Raw genomic sequence first — 19,983 nt, forward strand, 5'->3', positions numbered from 1 at the left:
CACAAGATGTCATTCAAGGAGGTTGTGAACCACCATGTGGTTGCCGAGAATTGAACTCAGGACCTCTGGAAAAACAGTCAGCACTCTTAACCGCTGAGCCATCTTTCCGCCCCCCCCCCTTTTCCTTTTTTATTTAAATTAGAAACAACCTTCATTTACATACCAATCCCAGTTCCCTCTCCCTCCCTTCCTCCCTTGCCCCTCAACAACCCCCATCTCATCCCCTTTCTGCTCCCTAAAAAGGATAAGGTCTTCCATGGGGGATTGTCAAAGTCTGTCATATTATTTGGAGGAGGGCCTAGACCCCCAAGAATTACAATTCTTAAGGAAATCATGCTTTGCTTTCTCCCTGAAGTTGAAAGCTGTTTCCAATGTAAATTGTGCCAGCACATACCTTTGACACGTATGGGAATTGCAGAAAACTTTTCAAAGCTGGTTTTTTCCCTTGTGACTTCCAATTTGTTCTCTTCAGGATTGTATTGTGAACCTTTCATGATATCATTGGTTTAAGCATTTGTCTCAAGTATACTACCTCCACCAATTTCACGCCAATAAAATCAATTTTGGAGCTGAGGAGATGGCTCAGAGGCTAAAGTACATAGCACACACATAGCACACAGAATTTGAATTCCCAGAGCCCAGGAAAGTGTGCTGGCCACCTGTAGTCACAATGCCCAGGTGGCAGAGACAGGGAATTATAACGAGAGAGAAGACAATCTGTAGTCCGTGAGGTTAAGATATCTTTATTCAGATAAACACTGGCCAAGCATAAGCCAGAGCGTGCCCAGAGGCAGCAGGCTAGGGAGGCCACAGAGCTCCCACGTGTCTGCTGCCTCCTTAAGAACTCCCCGAGTGTCATCCTGAACCTCCCCTGACCATGCCCTGACAGGCGTAGTCAAGCACACCTGTACCTAGCTCCTAGGAGGCAGGGCTACAGTGTCTCCCTACAGGGAATCCCCTGGGCAAACTAGTTAGACTACCCAAATCCACAAACTCTGGGTTCATCAAGAGACCCTACCTCAAAAAGACACCCAAGAGCCACCTTTGGCTTCCATAGCACATTACATACACACCTGTATACACATGAACTGACACACATATATACATGCATGCATACCATAGATATACACATGAAAAGATATTTTCCCATAATTACCACTCGACAAAAATTCCACTAACAATGCTGTGACTTGGATGAGAGAGCTAGATCAGCAAGGAATAGCACTGGTTCCCATGTCTTAGGACCTGAGTTTGCACACTAGGCCCTAACCAACAGAAAGAAGGGCAGAAAGTTGTCCTCTGGCATACCCCACACAGACACAGATGAATGAATCATTTTTAAAGATAAAGATACAGCTGGGCGTTGGTGGCGCAAGCCTTTAATCCCAGCACTTGGGAGGCAGAGGCAGGTGGATCTCTGTGAGTTCGAGACCAGCCTAGTCTACAAGAGCTAGTTCCAGGACAGCCTCCAAAGCCACAGAGAAACACTGTCTCGAAAAAAAAAAAAAAAAAAAACAACAAAAATAAATATGAAGATACTATAACACCATATGCTAAACAACATTTTAACCAAAAGATTATATATTTTATTATGTATTTTACTAATCACTTAGCATGGTATCCTTTATAAAGGTATCCTAGTCCAGGAGTGAAAATCTACACACAGTTATAAGAATATTTAAAATCCTTTTTTAAAAACATGCTTCAGCACCGGGCATTGGTGGTGCACACCTTTAATCCCAGTACTCCAGAGGCAGAGGCAGGCCTGTGAGTTCAAGACCAGCCTGGTTTACAAGCGCTAGTTCCAGGACAGCCTCCAAAGCCACAGAGAAACCAGGCCTCGAAAACCAAAAAAAAAAAAAAAAAAATAAGTTCAGCTTTCCTGGGCTAATGTTAAATTTAATGTGACTTTGCAAGAAAATGCTTACCATCTGGACTTGGTATTTCTTCTGTTCCAGCCATTAATAAATACATTTTTACACGGAAGTATTGTCTCCACCACTAAAAAAAAAAAGTGTCTGAAGTAAGGTTATGTTAATAATGGCACTTCTGCAAAGCTATTCTTATAGTGTGAATTTCTAATTTCATATAGGGTATGTGCCATGGAAAAAGCAAACATCAGGTACTCAGTTTATACCATTTTCTAAAAATCAACGTTTTTCATTTCTTTTTTTAATTTTGTGAACGCAACTTAACATTAGGTTGTCACTGGACAAGACAATGCTCACCTAATATCTCAGCAGTCATGAGGCTGAAGTAGAGGATACCTCAGGCTCAAGGCCAACTTGGGCTATTAGTGAAGGCCAGGCTAGTCTAGCTGCTTCCAGACTCACTCCTCACTGATAAAACAGCCCCTGGGAAGTTACTGTTGTCAGCATGCGCCTCCCGCTCCCAGCAGAATTCTTTGCTTCTACCTTTATGATCGTAGAAGCATTCACCGCTAGTCCTGTTCCAACAGGGTTTATGGTTAAGTCACATTCTGAGCTGTTCTGTGGCCTCTGCCCACAGCAGATCCAGGCTCCAAGATGGAAACTGGAGTTGCATCTCCTTCCTTTGTCTCTCCAGATCTGGGTACCCCCCCCATCCCCGTGCATGTTTCTTGCTCACTATCTTGGCATACTAAACTGACATCCCCCTCCTCGACAATCCACCAGGATCATGGCTATAAGATGGTATCTTGAGCTCTACTCCAGAGATACTAATTCAGTTTGAAGCCATGGATTTGCATTTCCAGTACTACTAGAGCAGAGAACACACTGTGAGAAGCATTACCTCACATAAGGAAAGATTCTGGGACCCGTGATTATAATGAGTGAGTGTGGTGGCATCTGATTTGGAAATGGCTGACCAAGAAGCCAATCTGATCTTCTGCCCTTGGGATGTGAGATGGGGACACTGGCAGACTGAGCTAGCTGTGGGGAGCCGAGTTGAAAGATCATAGGGTTGGCAGCTGACGGATCCAATTGTAAAACCATAGGCGTTTCAAACAGATAAGAGATAGGTCTGTAGAAAGAGACTCATGGCAGACAGGAAGGAGCTGTCAGAAATGCTCAGGAAAGAGATGGAGAGTGAGAGATTCCCTGCCAGTTCTTCTAACCAGGTGTACACTTGTATTTCATCTCCAAAAGATCTGTCCTGATTAGTTTTTGTCAGCTTGACGCAACATAGAGCCACCCAGAAAGGGAGAACAGTAATTAAAGAATTTCGGTCATCAGATTTGTCTGTAGGAAAGTCTGTGAAGAATTGTCTTGGTGATGATTCCTGTGGACAGGCTCAGACCACTGTGGGCGGGGTTAGACAGCTGTGGGCAGCACCATCCTTAGGCAGGTGGGCCTGGGCTGAAGGACTCAGTGGTGAAAAGTGGTTACTGCTCTTGCAGAGAATCTGGGTTCGGTTCCGGCACCCAACTGCATTTGACTCCATTGGATTCAATGCCCTCTTCTGACCTCTGATGTGTGTGCTACACCCACATAGTCTCTCTCTCTCTCTCTCTCTCTCTCTCTCTCTCTCTCTCTCTCACACACACACACACACACACACACACACACACACACACACACATCACACACAATCACACATATAAAGCAGTAGGAAAAATACAAAAGAAAGCTAGCTGAGTGTGACCTGTGAACAAGCCAGGATTAGTTCCTCTGGGGTTTCTACTTTGGGTCCTGCCCTGACTTTCTTCAATAATGGACTGTGTGACCTGGACCTGTAAAATGAAACTAACCCTTTCCTCTTTGTGTTGCTTTTGCCCATATTGTTTATCAAAGCAACAGAAAAACAAACTAGAACAGAATCTAACCATGGAATAAGCACTCTGCCCTTCCCTTGAAACGGTTTAAATGGACTGCCTCGTTGTTGTATTCACTTTCTATTTGGAAACCCTTTTCCTCTTGAGATCTGACCTAAGCTCTTCCCCAAAAGCTATTTTTATTTTATTTTCTATGTAGTCTGAGCTGGCCTCAAACTTCCAATCCTTCTGCCTCAGCCTCTGGAGTCCCAAAGGCCTTTAATTGTCCCCAGAAAGGGCAGCCCATGGCTTAGACCCTCCTAACCACAGGTGCTCTATGCAGACTCTGCAGCAACCTAATACCCATGGATATTGTTCCCATGAAACGTGGCTTGTGGTGCAATCCTGGGTGCATACTGGACTCAGCAAAGGGAGAAAAAATCAAAATGTCTTACTTAATATTTGGATAACTATGGCTTTGAAATAATATTTTGGATACGCTGAGTTAAAACATAGAATTCAAGTTCTTTTTTAACTTTTTCAATTTTGAAAAAGGGATCAGCAAGATGGCTCAGCGAGTAAAGGCACCTGTTCCAAAGCTGAAGGCCTGGATTGTATCTCCAGGACTCGCTCATGAAGGGAGAGAATGCACTCATGCACGTTGTCTTTAACATTCCCTTCCCAGGACACACACACACACACACACACACACACACACACACACACACACACACTACACATGCAAACACACACTACATACACACACATGCATGTACACACATACATATACACACACATACAAACACGTGTACACACACAAACACACACACATATACTGAATAAATACTTTAAAAGAAAAGCTTCTAAAATGACAAAAGTCGCTTATGTTATGTGCATATTGGACTGTGGTGATGACAGGAACCCAGGGGTTAAGACCCTGATACAGCATTTTTGGGAACACAGTTCTATCCATACAGAGGTTGTCTACCTTACTTGTCTCCTGGACCCTACTTTGAAATCTCAGTTTTAACACTTAGTTGGAGGGTATGATGGTCAATTTAAGGAAAAATGGTGTAGGTGTGATTGGATTGGGAGTGGGTCCTTTGGAAGTTTTTTCTGTTTGGTGCTGAGAATCTTAGAGCTGAACTAACCCAGCTGTAGAAAGCGATTGGAGAACTGGTTGACTATGACCTTGGGATCTTTGCAAGTGTAATCAAGTTAAAGTGAGGTTGTTAGGATGGGTCCTGATGCAATGTTAAGTGGTGGTTTACTTGTTTGTTTTTAGTGGTGTCTTTTTAAAAAGATGAAAATGCTAGGAACACAATGGAGGAATGACATGGATGACAGAGACAGAGATAGCTATGGTGCAGGAGGATGGCAGGGAAGACCAAGGGTTGTTGACCATAACCAGGAGCTAGAGTCCTCAAGGGGACAAGTCCTACTTTGATTTCTGTTACTGTGATAAGAATAAAAATAAAAGCACACTGTCCAGAGGCTGGAGACATAGCTCAGTGGTTAAGAACACTGGCTACTAGCCAGGTATAGTAGCACAGGTCATTAATCCCAGCACTTGGGAGGCAGAGGCAGGTGGATCTCAGTGAGCTCGAGGCCAGCCTGGTCTACCAAACAAATTCCAGGACAGTCAGGACTGTTACATAGAGAAACCCTGTCTCGAAAAACAAAAAGGCCCTGGGTTGAATTTCAAGTGCTGATGGCTGGGGGACACAGAACTGTGGGAAAATAAATTTCAGGGTTTTGTTTTTTTGTTCTGGTGAGTTTTTGTTGTTGTAGTTGTTGTTGGGGTTTTTTGTTTTGTTTTTCTTTGTTTGTTTGTTTTGAGACAGGGTTTCTCTGTGGAATTTTGGAGCCTGTCCTGGAACTCACTTTGTAGACCAGGCTGGCCTAGAATTCACAGAGATCTGCCTGCATCTGTCTCCCAAGTATTGGGATTAAAGGTGTGCGCCACCACCTCCCAGCAAATTCCAGTTATTTTATGCCAACCAATTTGGAATACTTTATCACAGAAGCCCTGAGAAATGCATTCAAGCTGTAAGACCTTTCTATACCCTCTCAGATCTGTTACAGGTGACAAGGCCCAGGGGCACAATGCACAGCCAATTATCATGACGCCTTGCTTCTGCACTGCTACACGTGTGTGTGTGTGTGTGTGTGTGTGTGTGTGTGTGTGTGTGTGTGTGTGTGGTGTGTGCATGTGTTGTATACGTGTGTGCACTCACCTGGGCATGTGAAATCTGTTGTCTTCCTTGCTGCTCTCTACTGTATGTGTTGAGACAAGGCCTCTCATTGAACACAGATCCCACCTTTTCAACTAGCCTGGTCGGCCAGCTAGCTGCTGAGATCTGCCTGTTTGCACCTTCATAGTGCAGGAGGTAACACCCACCAAGCACTACCGGGATGTGAGCGTTCAAGAGCACTGAGGATCCAAACTCAGGTCCTCATGCTTGCACAGCAAACACTTTAGCACCCAGTGAGCCATCTCCCCAATCTCAATACTGTGCCTTGCCTTTCCCTTTTGTTTTGTTTCCCAAACAGAGTCATGAAACTCAAGGCCGTTCTGTGTACCCATTTTCAAATGCCTAAAGTCCAAACTAGCTTGTTAGACTGAATTCTGAAGCTCAAAGAAAATGTAATTTGAAAAGATTGCATATTTTCCAAAGCCAGTTTGGTGATTTAAGCATGGAAGTATTACAATGAAATGTTTGCAGAGTTATCTGTGCGTGCTGTGCTGTAAGCCGATACCATGGAGCAACACATCTTTTCGAGATGAGGTAGCAGTCTCAACCCCCAGGGAAAGGGAGCAAGGCATCACTCCGAGGCAACTACTTTGGACAACAGAGCTACATGAACAGACCAAAAGGAAGTCGTTTCCAATCATCTTCAAAATAGACACTGTAGTAGCTACAACATGATTCTCTGAGGGCAGGGGAGGGGATGGGGAAATATTTGTGTGATGCAGTCTTTATGGCTAATGCAGAGACTCTGGGCCAGGATGAGATCAACATGACTCCTAAGCCATGTGTCAGTGGCAAACCACTGCTTTAATTAAAATAATAATAATAAAAAAAATCTCTCAATGGCTGCTCTTGCCTTCTGGATCCAGCCCAAACTGCTGAGTGGCATTCCTGGCATTACCTTGCCTCTTTGGCTTCATTTCCTTCTCCTCAGCTTCACCTTAGGGCTCTCATTTTTCAGACTGCTGGTTCATTTCTCTTCTCACCTTCAGATATCTGCCTTCCAGTCTTCGAGCACTGTCAAAGCAGAAGACGGGCACATTTTGTGCATCTTTTACATAATGTAATTGACTACTTGATAGATGATAATACTCTAGTGTGAATTCATCTCTTGTTGTATTTCTGATTTTTTGTTTTGTTTTTGTTTTTTTGTCTTGTTTTGTTTTTCGAGACAGGGTTTCTCTGTGACTTTGGAGGCTGTCCTGGAACTAGCTCTTGTAGACCAGGCTGGCCTTGAACTCACAGAGATCCACCAGCCTCTGTCTCCCGAGTGCTGGGATTAAAGGTGTGCCACCAATGCCCGGCTTGTTGTATTTCTTACAGTTATGTCACCTTGGTTAATTATAGGCAATGGAATGGGCTAACTAGAGACCATCTTTTATCTTCATTCTTCTAGATTTAAAAAAAAGACAGATGGGTGCCAGGCATTGGTGGCTCACGCCTTTAATCCCAGCACTCAGGAGGCAGAGGCCGGTGGATCTCTGTGAGTTTGAGGCCAGCCTGGTCTACAGAGTGAGTTCCAGAACAGCCTCTAAAGCTACAGAGAAACCCTGGGGGCGGGGGTGGGGGTGGAGGTGGGGGTGGGGGGTGGGAGGTTGGGGGTTGGTTAGATGTTATCTCTGTGTGTGTGTGTGTGTGTGTGTGTGTGTGTGTGTGTGTGTACTCATGTCTCTCTGTGTGTGTATCTTTCTGTACATGTCTATGTGTCTGTCTGTGTGTGTAGACTGAAAGTCAATCCCACGTGTATTCCTTGATTATGGCCTCTCACTGAACCTGGCACCAGACTGGTAGACCAGGCCTCAAACTCACAGAGATTCCAGAGATTCACCTGCCTTTGTTTCCTGGGAGTTGGAATTAAAGGTGTGAACCACCATACCCAGGCTTCCTGCCTGGCTTTTTTACATTCCTTCTGGAGGAATTGAACTTGGGTCTTCATGCTTACTTGTTCTATAAGCCCTAGTCATCTTTGTTTTTTGTTTGTTTGTTTGTTTGTTTGTTTTTGGATTTTTCGAGACAGGGTTTCTCTGTGTAGCTTTGGTGCCTATCCTGGCACTTGCTCTGGAGACCAGGCTGGCCTCAAACTCACAGAGATCCACCTGCCTCTGCCTCCCAAGTGCTGGGATTAAAGGTGTGCACCACCAACGCCTGGCCGAGCCCTAGTCATCTTAAAAGATAGTATTAACTTGGTGCCATGACACAGTCCTCTAATACCAGCACTTGGAAGGCTGAGACAATAGGATGGTGAGTTCCAGGCCAGCCTGGGCTACATAGCAAAACCTTTGTCTTCAAGGTAGCACCCTTAAAATGTCTGATCAAGCCAGGCAGTGGTGGTACACGCCTTTATTCCCAGCACTTGGGAGGCAAAGGCAGGCAGATTTCTGTGAGTTCAAGGCCAACCTGGTCAGCCTGGTCTACTGAGCCAGTTCCAGGACAGCCTCCAAAGCTACAGAGAAACCCTGTCTCAAAAAACAAACAAACAAACAAAAGTCTGACCAGTACTCAAGAGGCACAGACAAGCAATCTCTGAGTTTGAGACCAGCCTGATCTACAGAGTGAGTTCCAGGACATTCAGGGTTACACAGAGAAACCCTGAAAAAGAAAGGAAGGAAGGAAGGAAGGAAGGAAGGAAGGAAGGAAGGAAGGAAGGAAGGAAGGAAGGAAGGAAGGAAGACACATACAATTAATAAACTATAATTAAAAATGTCTGACCAAATGTTTAAGCTTCCCTTTGAGGTAAGGCTGTATTATGGCAAAACTTCTACCATGGAAGGTTATCTTAATAAGACTGATAGAATGAAAAAACTTAACAGAGGCCAGGTGTACTGAAGGCCACTGGAATCCAGGGAAACGGAATTCCTTAGTGGGGGAAGTCAAACACATTTACTGACCTCCAGTTGAGTCCTTAGCAAAGGGCCCTATTGAAAACAGATTCAATGGCTTTTTAAAATATCATTACAAAACAATATAACCTTGTCTTTTCCTAATGAGGACAGGAAAATGCTAGAACGTATCCACTTCTTGAAACAGTGGACAGTGTAACTATGGAACTATTTGCTTACTCAGAGAGACATTAAGACCCTAAAACATGCCAGTCACAGAGGCAAGTGCCTGCAGCCCTGGTTGCCGGGGAGACTGAGGCAGGGGGATTACTTAAGCTTATGAATTCAAGCCTAGCCTGGACAGCATAGTAAGGGCATACCTCAGGGAGAAGGGAAGGAAGGTGTGGAGAGAGAGAAGGGAAGGGGAGAAGGAGGGAGAGACACTAGAACTGAGATGCTTCCCTTTGGTTGGTGAGTTGGCTTTTGGTTTTGGTTTGTTCATTTTGGGGTTTTGGGTTATTTTTTGTGTGTGTTTTTGTTTTTGTTTTTTTTCCAGGTGCTTTGTGGGGAGGGGTGTTTTGTTTGTTTTTGAGACAGGGTCTCATGTTATAGCCTTCACTGGCTGGATACTCACTATGAATTCCAGGGTGGCCTGAATGAGCCCCCTGCTTTAGCCTCCATCGTGCTGGTACTCCAGGCATAAAGCACCACACCCAGCTGAGAATTTTTCAAGAATTGTTTTCAGTATTAAACCCTCAGTGGCCATTCCTTTTTTATGGCTTGTTATTGTGGCTTTAAAGTCCTACCCACTGAATTGGTTTGGACCTTATTGAAAAACAAATCTACAAATAGATATCAAAACACACATTAGACCCTATAATTCCACTCTAGGAACCTAAGTCTAAGGAAACAATCATAGGTATGCATAAAACATAAACCAAAGCTATTCATTCCAACGATACGTAGAAAACATATAAGCCTACAAAAGGAGATTGGTTTAAAAATAATTGGTATAGTCATATGATAAATGATTATGCAACCATGGAAAATCATGTTCCCAAAGATAATTTTTTTCTTCAGATGTTTTTATATCTAAAAAACATGAAAATTCCCCTCCCTCCTTCTGGTTTTTCCCTAGGGGAAACAGCCATCATGAATCTGGCATGTAGTGTTTCTGTGCAGGTTTTCATGTTTCATTTTATTTAGTGACAAAAAAGGAATGCATTTGTAATATAAATATGTGAAAAAATGTTAGGAAAGAAAAAAATGTGTGAGGAATAATCCCAAACCCCATCATTAAGCAAATACACTTTTCTGTTCATGCATCCAAAATGATATTTACAAAGAATATGAGACTCACCACTGTTCCCAGAGCGTGTAATCAATAGAGGAGGTAAAAATAACCAAAAAGAATGCCAAGGAAGCAAGTTGTTTGTATCGCTCAATGATTTTGTATGAGTATATATGCATGTGAGCGCAGGTGCCTGCCAAGGCCAAAGGCATCAAATCCCCCTGGAACTGGAGTTAGAAGTGGTTGGAGCCACCTGGGTCCTCAGGAAGAGCAGCATGTACCCTTCCACTGAGCCATCTCTCTCTGAGCCTGTATGTATCTTTTACAAAGAACAGAGTGAGGCACACCTGTGATCTCTGAATTCTGAAGTAGAGGCAGGAAGGCCAAATGTTCAAGGCCCTCCTTAGCTAGGCAAGTCAGAGGCTTGCCTGGGCTCCCTAAGAGCCTGTCTCAAAATCAAAACAATCAAACAAACATGGGTAAGAAGAGAGCTGCCTATTGCTTCTTAGAATGTTGAAACCAAGACCTTTCTTAAACTCCTTTCCCACTAGACACAAACTAGCACAGCAGACATTGTTGGGTTGTGTGTGTTCAGGTCCTCAGTGGCCGATGTTGTCTGAGATGAGAGTCATTAACACAGAGAAAGTGTGATGGTTTGAATAAGAAAACCTGCCATAGGCTGGGGCACATTTGAGTGCTTGGCCCCTAGTTTATAGCACTGTTTTGGGGTGTTTAGGAGGCCTGGTCTTGTTGGAGAAAGTGTTGCTAGAGGTAGGCTTTGAGAGTTAAAAGACTCGAGATAGTTTGTGCTCTCTGCTTCATGCTTGCTGTTCAAAATGTGAGTCTCAGCTTCTGCCCCAGCTTCCACGCCCTCTGCCTGCTCCCTCTGCCCCACCATCATGAATCCTAACCCTCCAGAACTGTAAGTACCAATAGACCATCTCTTCCTGAAGTTATCTTAGTCATGGTGCTTTGGTTTTTTTGAGACATGGTTTCTCTGTGTAATAGCCCTGGATGTCCTGGAACTCATTCTGTAGGCCTCAAACTCACAGAGATCCTCCGGCCTCTGCCACCTGAGTGCTGGGATTAAAGGTGTTCACCACCACCTCCTGGCTTGGTCCTGGTACTTTATCACAGCAATAAAAAAGTAACTAATAGGGACTTAGCGGTTTAGAGCATTTGCTGCTGCAAACAACCCAAGTTCAAGTCCCAGAGCCCACATGGTACCTCAAAGTCATTCATAATTCCAGTTCCAGGGGATCTCTTCTGGCCTCTGCACACACATGGTACATACATACATACATACATACATACATACATACATACATACACACACACACAAAACAACCATACACATAAGATGTAAAAATTTTTAAAGTAATTTTAAAAAGAAAAGTATTCAAAAGATGGAGAGAGTAAAAATTGGTCTCCATTATCCCATGTACTAGGCCATTCTTAAAACTACCACAAGGTGTGGGTCAGGTTTTCAGTCACCTGCCCACAGCATCCTGACTACATATCCAATAAAGCTCAGTCCACTCGGTAGACACTGCCATCTGCATCAGTCCCAGGTGAGTCATCACTGAGGGGGTAAAGTCTTGGCTCCAGAACAAGCAAGGTTTGTAAACTTTTCCTATGAAAAGCCAGGTGATAAACATTTTATGATGGAAGCCATAAACATCCCCATTCCACCTGCTCAATGCAAAATGCATGCCAGTGAGATGACTCAGTAGAAAGAAAAAAAAAAAAGAAACACAACAACATGGGTTCAACCCACACACATAAAAAACCCAGATGCAACAGTGTACATCTGTAATCCTTGCACACCTATGGCAAGATGGAAGGTAGGTAGAGACAGGAGACTCACCTAGAAGCTGGCTGGCTAGCTAGCTTGGAATACACGGCATGGCAGAAACAAGAGAGACCCTGCTCTAAAACAAGAAATAAGAGAACTAAGTCCCTAAAATGTCCCTTGACCTCTATATACATATTGTGACCCACAAACAGAAAAGTAATAAATTTAAGCTTAATTTTTTTTAATGCTAAAGTAGCTGTATAAATGGGGATTGTTGTGTGCTGATAGCTTCTTCTTCCTTTAAAAAAAACAAAAAACAAAAAACAAACAAAAACAGTCTCTGTATAGCCGTGACTGTCCTGGAACTCTATTTGTAGACCAGGCTGGTCTTGAACTCACAGAGATCTCCCTGTCTCTGTCCTTCTGCCTCATTAAAGGCATGTGTCACCACTGGCCTTCTTTTTTTTTTTTTAAAGAAAAAAAAAAGGCATTGGTTGGGCATGGTAGCACACACCTTTAATCCCAGCAGTCAGGAGGGAGAGGCAGGTAGATCTCTGTGAATGTTAGGCCAGTCTGATCTACAGAGTGAGTTCCAAGACAGCCAAGGCTGTTACACAGAGAAAACCTATCTCAGAAAAAAAAAAAAAGTAGAAAGAAAAGAAAAAAAAAGGTATTAGAGATTGAATCTAGGGCCTCGTGCATGCTAGGCCAGTACCCTACCACTGAAATACATCCTAGCCCACTAGTAAAACTATTCACACAAACAGACAATAAACAATTGGCTTTCTGGATATCATGTTGGCCCTGCACCAACCACAAGAAAAACATGGGTCAATAGATCTCAGCTAATCATCCCCCCACCAACACCTGCAAAATCAGAAACCAGTAAATGGCTGAAGGAAATAATTCAATACAATTATAAAAGGGATTAATATTTATTGAGGGTTTACTATATGTGCTAGATGCTATGTTAAGAGACAGATCATTTAGGGCTGGGGATGTAGCCAGGGAGCATTCACCTAGCATGCTGGAAGCTCTAGCTTCCATCCCCAGCAACACCTAAGAAGGCATGGTGGTGCACACCTGCAATCTCAGCAAGAGGATCAGGATTCCAAGGTCATTCTCAACTATAGCAAAGCCCAGGGTACAAAAGACCTGAGGTGACAGCAGTCGGAGGAGGCAGAGGGAAGAAAAGGAGAAAAGGGAGCCTGGTGAGGAATAGGAAACAGAAGATTTATCATCTCATATAACTTGACGGTTTTAGGGTATTTCTATGGTTGGAGTTTCGGTGGCTCACTAGTCCATTCAAGCACCCAGGCTCTTTCATTCTCAAGCCTCTGCCTACCTTTGGGGCTTTGCCCACATCAACTCTCTCCATGACCACAGGATGATGGCTCAAGTGCCAAGCCTCACATTCAAACCGCCTTCCTCAGAAGGAACATAGTCCCATCTCCACTCCCTATTCTTTTGTTGTTGGTTTTCTTTGCGAGGGGGTGGGGTGGGGAGGGTGTTCTATTTGGGGATAGGAACTCATATTGCAGGCCAGCCTCAAACAAACTTGCTACTTGTCCAGGGATGGCCTTGAAATGTTGATGCTTCTGCCTTAGCCTCCTAGATGCTAGGGTTACAGGCACATACCTCCACAGCTGGCTTCCTCTGTCTTCTTCTTGGACATGAAGAAATCTCTACCAAAAGTAGCTTCACATATGTTTCTTTTCACTATGATTTGATATGTTCTGTCTAAAACTAAGCACTAGAAATAGTGAGGAGAGGGCTGGAGTAGTGTCTCCATTGGGATTCTGCTAGCTAGCATGCAAGAGGTGCCAGGTTCGATACCCAGGCTTGATGGTGGGCTTGACAGAGACATAGTCTGTTATCTCAGCACTTGAAGACACAAGCAGGACAATCAGAACACTTAGAAATGCAAAGTTATCTTTAAGGCTAGCCTGGACTACATGAAACCCCATTACAAATAAATAAATAAATAAATAAATAAATAAATAAATAAAAAGCAAATAAATAACCCTCTCTAAATATGGCCAGGGTTAGGGGTTGGGTTAAATCTCCAAGATTAACTGACATGAAATCAGAGTCTGTTAGGAAGTAGGGGGCCTAAGAATGGACATTGGATGAGTTATTTTAAATGATATTAGTTTCCACATTTCACAGTAAGAAAATAAAATTTGGAAAAGGAGAAATGATTTGCCCAGAGTCACCCACTAGTACATGGAAGAGAGTGGCTCAGTTCTGTGACTACAGTGCCCAAGACCTCAGCCACTACATTAATGTTGTGTCTATAAAGGGGGAGCTGAGAGTGTTTGGAAAAAACAGAGGCATTCCAAACTTGCCTTGACATCAAGTCAAATGAAGCCAGTCAGATGTGAATTGATCTCCCTCACAGGGCATACCACTTAGCTTAGCTTTGTAATAAACATACTCATAGTTCAGTGAGTAAAGCCACAACAATTTATTTAGCTTGCAATTAGATGGGTCAGCAACTTGGGCCAAGCTCCCATCTCAACTGGACTCACTCAGATCTCTCCCGTCAACTGAAAGGTCAACCCGGGACTACCTGGCCTAAGACAGTCTCAGTTGGAATGATCTGCCCATTATTCTAAGAGGTCCTTCATCTTCTAGTAGGCTAGCCTGGGCTTGTTCACATGCAGGCTGGGCAGGATACCAAGACTAAGGAAAAAAAAATACATATGACCTCTTAAGGCCTAGCTAGGATCTAAGAAGAATGACTTTTTGAATAAGAATTAAACTGATTAAGAATTTTCTCCTTTCCCTTTCCTCCTAGAAAGACCGATGCTCTGACACACCTCCCTGCTCCCTTGGTGGCTAGGAAAAAAATCACATCAGATAAAAGTGTTTGTTACATGGGCATGAAGACCAGAGTTCAGATCCCCAGCAATCACAAAAAAAGAAAAAAAAAAAAAGCTGGGTAGGTTCGGTGGCCCACCTATAATCCCAGCACTGGGAAGACAAAGACAACAGATGCCCAGGACAAGCTGAAAAAAGCATCCGTGAGCTTCCAGGTTCAGGGAGAGACCCTTCCTCAACAAATAGAGAGATATCAAGTATGGTATCCGAAGCCAACCTCTGGCACGCATGTGTGAGCACATACACACACACATACACACACATACCTACACATGTACAACCTTTATACACACTGTACATACTACACACAAACTAAAAAAGATGAAAGCAAAACATTTCAATATTTCCAGTTTCAGGAATATTCATCGGGCTAACCTAATTTATGCTCAAAATCACCTTGGCTCCTCCTTGAGGACAAGGACACTTAGCCAGAGCTGCTGATGAGGCCAAGTAGTGGTAGGATATGGATTCAATCCAGAGAGTTACAAAAACAGCACCATGATCAACAGATCGAGGCTGGAACTAGGCCACCAGAGGAGAGCATCTAAAAACCAAATATTTAGGACCAAAGACAAAATTCCACCCACTCTATTTGTGCCCTACCTCAAAACATACTCCATATGGCAACCAACCAGGGCCATCCTTTCTGCTATGCTGGAAAAATAAACATTCATTCAACAAATAGTTATTGACCAAACCCCATAAACTTCAAAGAAATGGAATTCCCTCTTAATTATCCAGTTGGTCTCTGTTAAAATATCCTTCCAGGGGGCCTGGAAGTTAGGAGAGTGCCTGCCTAGTATGCAGAGAGTCTTGAGTTTGATTCCTGGTACTATGTAAACTTAGTATAGTGGTACAGTCTTGTATTCTAAGGACTTAGGAGGTGGTGCATACAGGATCAGAAATTCAAGAACACCCTGGGCTACCTAACAAGTTGGAGGTCAGCCTGGGCTATGCAAGACCCTGGCTAAAAAGAAAAAGAAGAGCCAGGTAGTGGTTGTGTACACCTTTAGTCCCAGCACTCAGGAGGCAGAGTCAAGCGGATCTCTGTGAGTCTGAGGCCAGCCTGGTCTACAGATCTAGTTCCAGGACAGCTAGGGCTGTTACACAGAGAAACCCTGTCTCAAAAAAAAAAAAAAAAAAAAAAAAAAAAAAAAAAAAAAAACCTTCAGAATTACTTATGATATCTTTATAGGGGCCAAGAGAATTTCCTTTTAATAATCTTTACTTACATGATTATTAAAATTAATCTATAGATAAGGATGTAATTCAGTCAGTAGAGTGCTTGCCTAGAGTGCTAGAAGCCCTGGGTTTTATCCCCCCCCCCCAACCAACCACATAAAGTAGGCATTGTGGGACGCACCTGTAATCCATCCCTCCAGAGGAGGCAGGAGGATCCAGAGTTCAAGGCCATCTTCAGCTACATAGTTGAGTTGAGCTACATAAGAAGTTACCTAAAAAAAAAAAGTGTGTGTGTTACCAGGCATGGTGACACATACCTTCAATCCCAACACTCAGGAGGCAGAGGCAGATCAATCTCTATGAGTTTGAGGTCAGCCTGGTCTACAAAGCATGTTCCAGGACGTGTGTGTGTGTGTGTGTGTGTGTGTGTGTGTGTGTGTGTGTGTGTGTGTGCCTGCACACATGCGCTCACGTGTGTGCTAAAAAATTGACTCAATAGTTAAAGAGGAGAAGACCCAAGTTTGGTTCCCAGCACCCACTTTGGGTGCTTCTGGTCTTCTTCTGGTCTCCAAGGGTACAACACTCATATGCATAAACCCACGTACAAATACACACATATACACATAGTTAAAAATCAAAATAAAGCTAGAACTCTGGAGGCAAAGGCAGGTGAATATCTGAGTTTGAGAACAGCCTGGTCTACATAGTGAGTTCCAGGCCAGCCAGGGTTTTATAGTGAGACCCTATTCAAAATAAAAATAAAAATCAATTAGTAAAAGAAATAAAATTTTTTAAAATTATATGTATTCTAATAAATCTGAAAAAACCCAATGAGTCTTTTTCCCTGAGTTCACCAAGCTTATCCAGTGCTGTCTCTTGCACTTTACATCTTTGTATTTAGATGTTTAAAGCCTCTGGAGCTGATGTCTAAGGAAAGGCAGCGAGCACAACGGGGCTGCATTCCATCTGATGAGCCCATTCAGAAATTTATAGGCTTGCACAGTGTGAAGCCTGGCCCCTAGCATTTCTGAACGTGGCATCTGGTCCCTGTGAATTCTCATAACAAATGAGGGTTGCCAACATAAGCAACTCCCTCTAGATACAGGTGAAATAATAGTCTTGCTGAGCGAACGCTCGCAACAGGAAAACATACAGAGTTAGCTCACCCGGTGTTCTCAAAAAGCACTCTCCATAGGACCAAAGCCACAGAAAGCCAGCCAGCTAGTCAAGAATGTGGAGGGAATTCCCCTCCTGCTGAGCTGGGCAGGGACCCCATGTTTCTGGATAAACTAAAGAGACTGCCCACCCCAAGGGCAGAGTACCCAAAAAAAGCAGAGGTTCTTTAGTTTCCCTTGGCTTGTCCTTGGGAAGAGGCACGAGTATAGAGGATATGCACGGATATGAATGCAGAAAATATATAGAATGTAGACGCTGAAGAGATGATTTAACAGTTAAGAGCACCTACATGACAGCTGACAACAGTCTGTAACGCTCCTTCTAGGACATCTGACACCCTCTTCTGGCCTCTGCAGGGACGAGGCATGCAAGTGGTGTGCAGACATACATGCAGGGGAAACACCTATACATATACATCCATACATGAAATAATACAACATAAAACGAGGAACTGTCAGCTGCATTGCTTAGTGTTCACTGTGAGTTCTTTTGTTGAAAAGAACAAATGCTAATATACCACCTATGATTGCTTTACAGCTAAGTAATCTCTAATATATTTAATTTACAGACTGTCATGGGGCTACTAAGAATATTATGCAGATGAACTATAAGAATTAGCATTAGGGCCTGGAGAGATGGCTCGGAGGTTAAGAGCACTGACTGCTCTTCCAGAGGACCTGGGTTCAATTCCCAGCAACCACATGGTGGCTCACAACCATCCGTTATGAGATCTGGTGCCCTTTTCTGATGTGCAGATATAAAGGGAAGCATAATGCTGTATACATAATAAATAAATAAAATCTTAAAAAAAAAAAAGAATTAGCATTAGCCAGGCCTTGGTGGCACACACCTTTAATCCCAGCATTCGGGAGGCAGAGGCAGGCAGCTCTCTGTCAGTTCTAGGCCAGCCTGGTCCACAGAGCGAGTTCCAGGACAACCTCTAAAGCAATACAGAGAAACCCTGTCTCGAAAAAGAAAAAAAAAATTAGCATTAATGGGATGCAGACATGCTCACTAAGTCTGTTGCACAAGACATGAGTTCAAATCCCCAATATCCATGTAAAGTCCCAGGTACCGTGGCATATAGAGGTAATTGTTGGATGGGGGTGGTATTGGAGACACATGGTTTCCTGGAGCTTATTGGCCAGCTAGACTAGTCAGTCAGTGAGCTCCAGATTCCAAAAAATAAGGTCAAGGAATTAAGGAAGATATCTAACATGGACCTCTGGTCTCTATATACATGTACACACAACTGCACACACCCACTCAAACGATTACACACGTGGAGGGAGACATAATACCAAGGTCTGGGAATATAGCTTAGCCAGTAAGCTTAGCCAGCCTAGCATGACTTCATGAACCCAGGCATGACACACACCTAATCCCAGCACTCAGGAGGCAGAAGCAGTAGCATCAGGAGTTTATGGTCATATTTGGCTACATAGCAAGTCTAAAACTGAGCTGCATGAGACCACGTTTAAAAAAAAAAAAAAAAAAAAAGGATTAGCATTACCATCCCAGCACGTGCTTGGGAGATTTGGGGGGGGGGGGAGTTTAAGTCATCCTCAGCTATACAGCAAGTTCAAAGTCAACCTGGGCAATATAAACCCAGAGACAGAGAGCAGAAATGGATGAAGGACCAGCAAGGCGCACAGTTCAGTCGAGAGCATATAACTGGGGCTAGATAGAGACGTGAAAAGCGCTCCTTTGGCCTCCACCTCTGGAGGGTTGTAATTACAGGAATGCACCTCATGCCTGGCTTGCTTACATGGTGCTGGAGAAAATGGAATTCGACTTCATACATGGTAGGCAAACACTCGGCTAACACAGCTCTCTCCTTTGTTGCTAATGATGCACAGGGCCCTGAGTTCGATGTCCAGAATGAGATGGAAAGTAACTGAAAAGAAAAGCTACATTCTTCACATTTTCATCGTTTCTATAGATATTTTTTTTTTCTTAAAAGCAAAACAAAACCATTTGCCAGTGGCAGGATTCTACATGAAGCAGAGAAAAGTATGATTTACAAGTTTCACTGCCACCTTCCTACAAGGTCCAAAAGGTGAAAAGATTCTCAACTCCACACCACCCCCTTCCCAGCGCTTCTTGGTGAGTTAAGGAAATCCTCCTCCCTCCGGGCCCCCCACCGTGGCAAAAGACAAAGCCAGATCAACAGTGCCCAACAGGGTAGGAGCTGAGGGAGACATGAGTCAAGAGCAGCCGCAGTGGAAATGACTTCAGGCGCTTGGTTAACAGTGGGCTCAAGTCTGAATCATTCCAGTGGCACGGGCTCCTGGCTGGAATCAAGAGTATTCCATAGAGGGTAAAGGCCGTGACAGCACCCCGCTACTCACGTGTTCTGTGCAGAATCAACCCGAGACAGTATCGGTCCAAGCAACACGAAGACACTTGCAGGTCTGGGTGCTATGAAAGAGACACCAGGCGAGGAGGAATCAGAATGCTGACTTAAGTCCCAGGTACCGGGAGGAGAGTTTGGAGACGCTGTGAATGAACTTTTGGGAGCACTGAGATGGTCCACCCCGCCATCGCAGCGTCCGGGAGGTGCAGGCATGAGGATCTTGGAGCCAAGGCTATCTCATTGTGAGCTACCCAGTGAGTTCCAGGGGAGATGAAAAATTGAATTTAAAAAGAGTGGAGGGGCTGAAGAAATGGCTCGGTGGTTACAAGTACTTGCTGCCCACTCGCAGGATGGAAGTTAGGTTCCCAGCACTCACACAGGGCAGCTCACAACCACCCATAACACCAGCACCAGAGGATCCAGCATCGTCTGCCTTCTGGGAAGGGAACCCCTACACATGCAGCCTACACACACAGACTCAGACATAAATAAAAAG

At 43.9% G+C, this 19,983-nt stretch overlaps 1 long non-coding RNA gene across 1 annotated transcript; it reads right to left on the reverse strand.

Moving 5' to 3' along the window:
- Nucleotides 1–1,871: 1,871 nt before the first annotated feature.
- LOC118239186 lies at nt 1,872–19,983 on the reverse strand. The gene is made up of 4 exons (XR_004770862.1): nt 19,483–19,983; nt 16,137–16,227; nt 6,887–7,002; nt 1,872–2,001 (listed from the first exon to the last, which is right to left on the reverse strand). It is a non-coding gene; the product is annotated as an uncharacterized LOC118239186 (long non-coding RNA).

Source organism: Cricetulus griseus, chromosome 7, assembly GCF_003668045.3.
Source record: "Cricetulus griseus strain 17A/GY chromosome 7, alternate assembly CriGri-PICRH-1.0, whole genome shotgun sequence".
NCBI classification, from domain to species: Eukaryota; Metazoa; Chordata; class Mammalia; order Rodentia; family Cricetidae; genus Cricetulus; species Cricetulus griseus.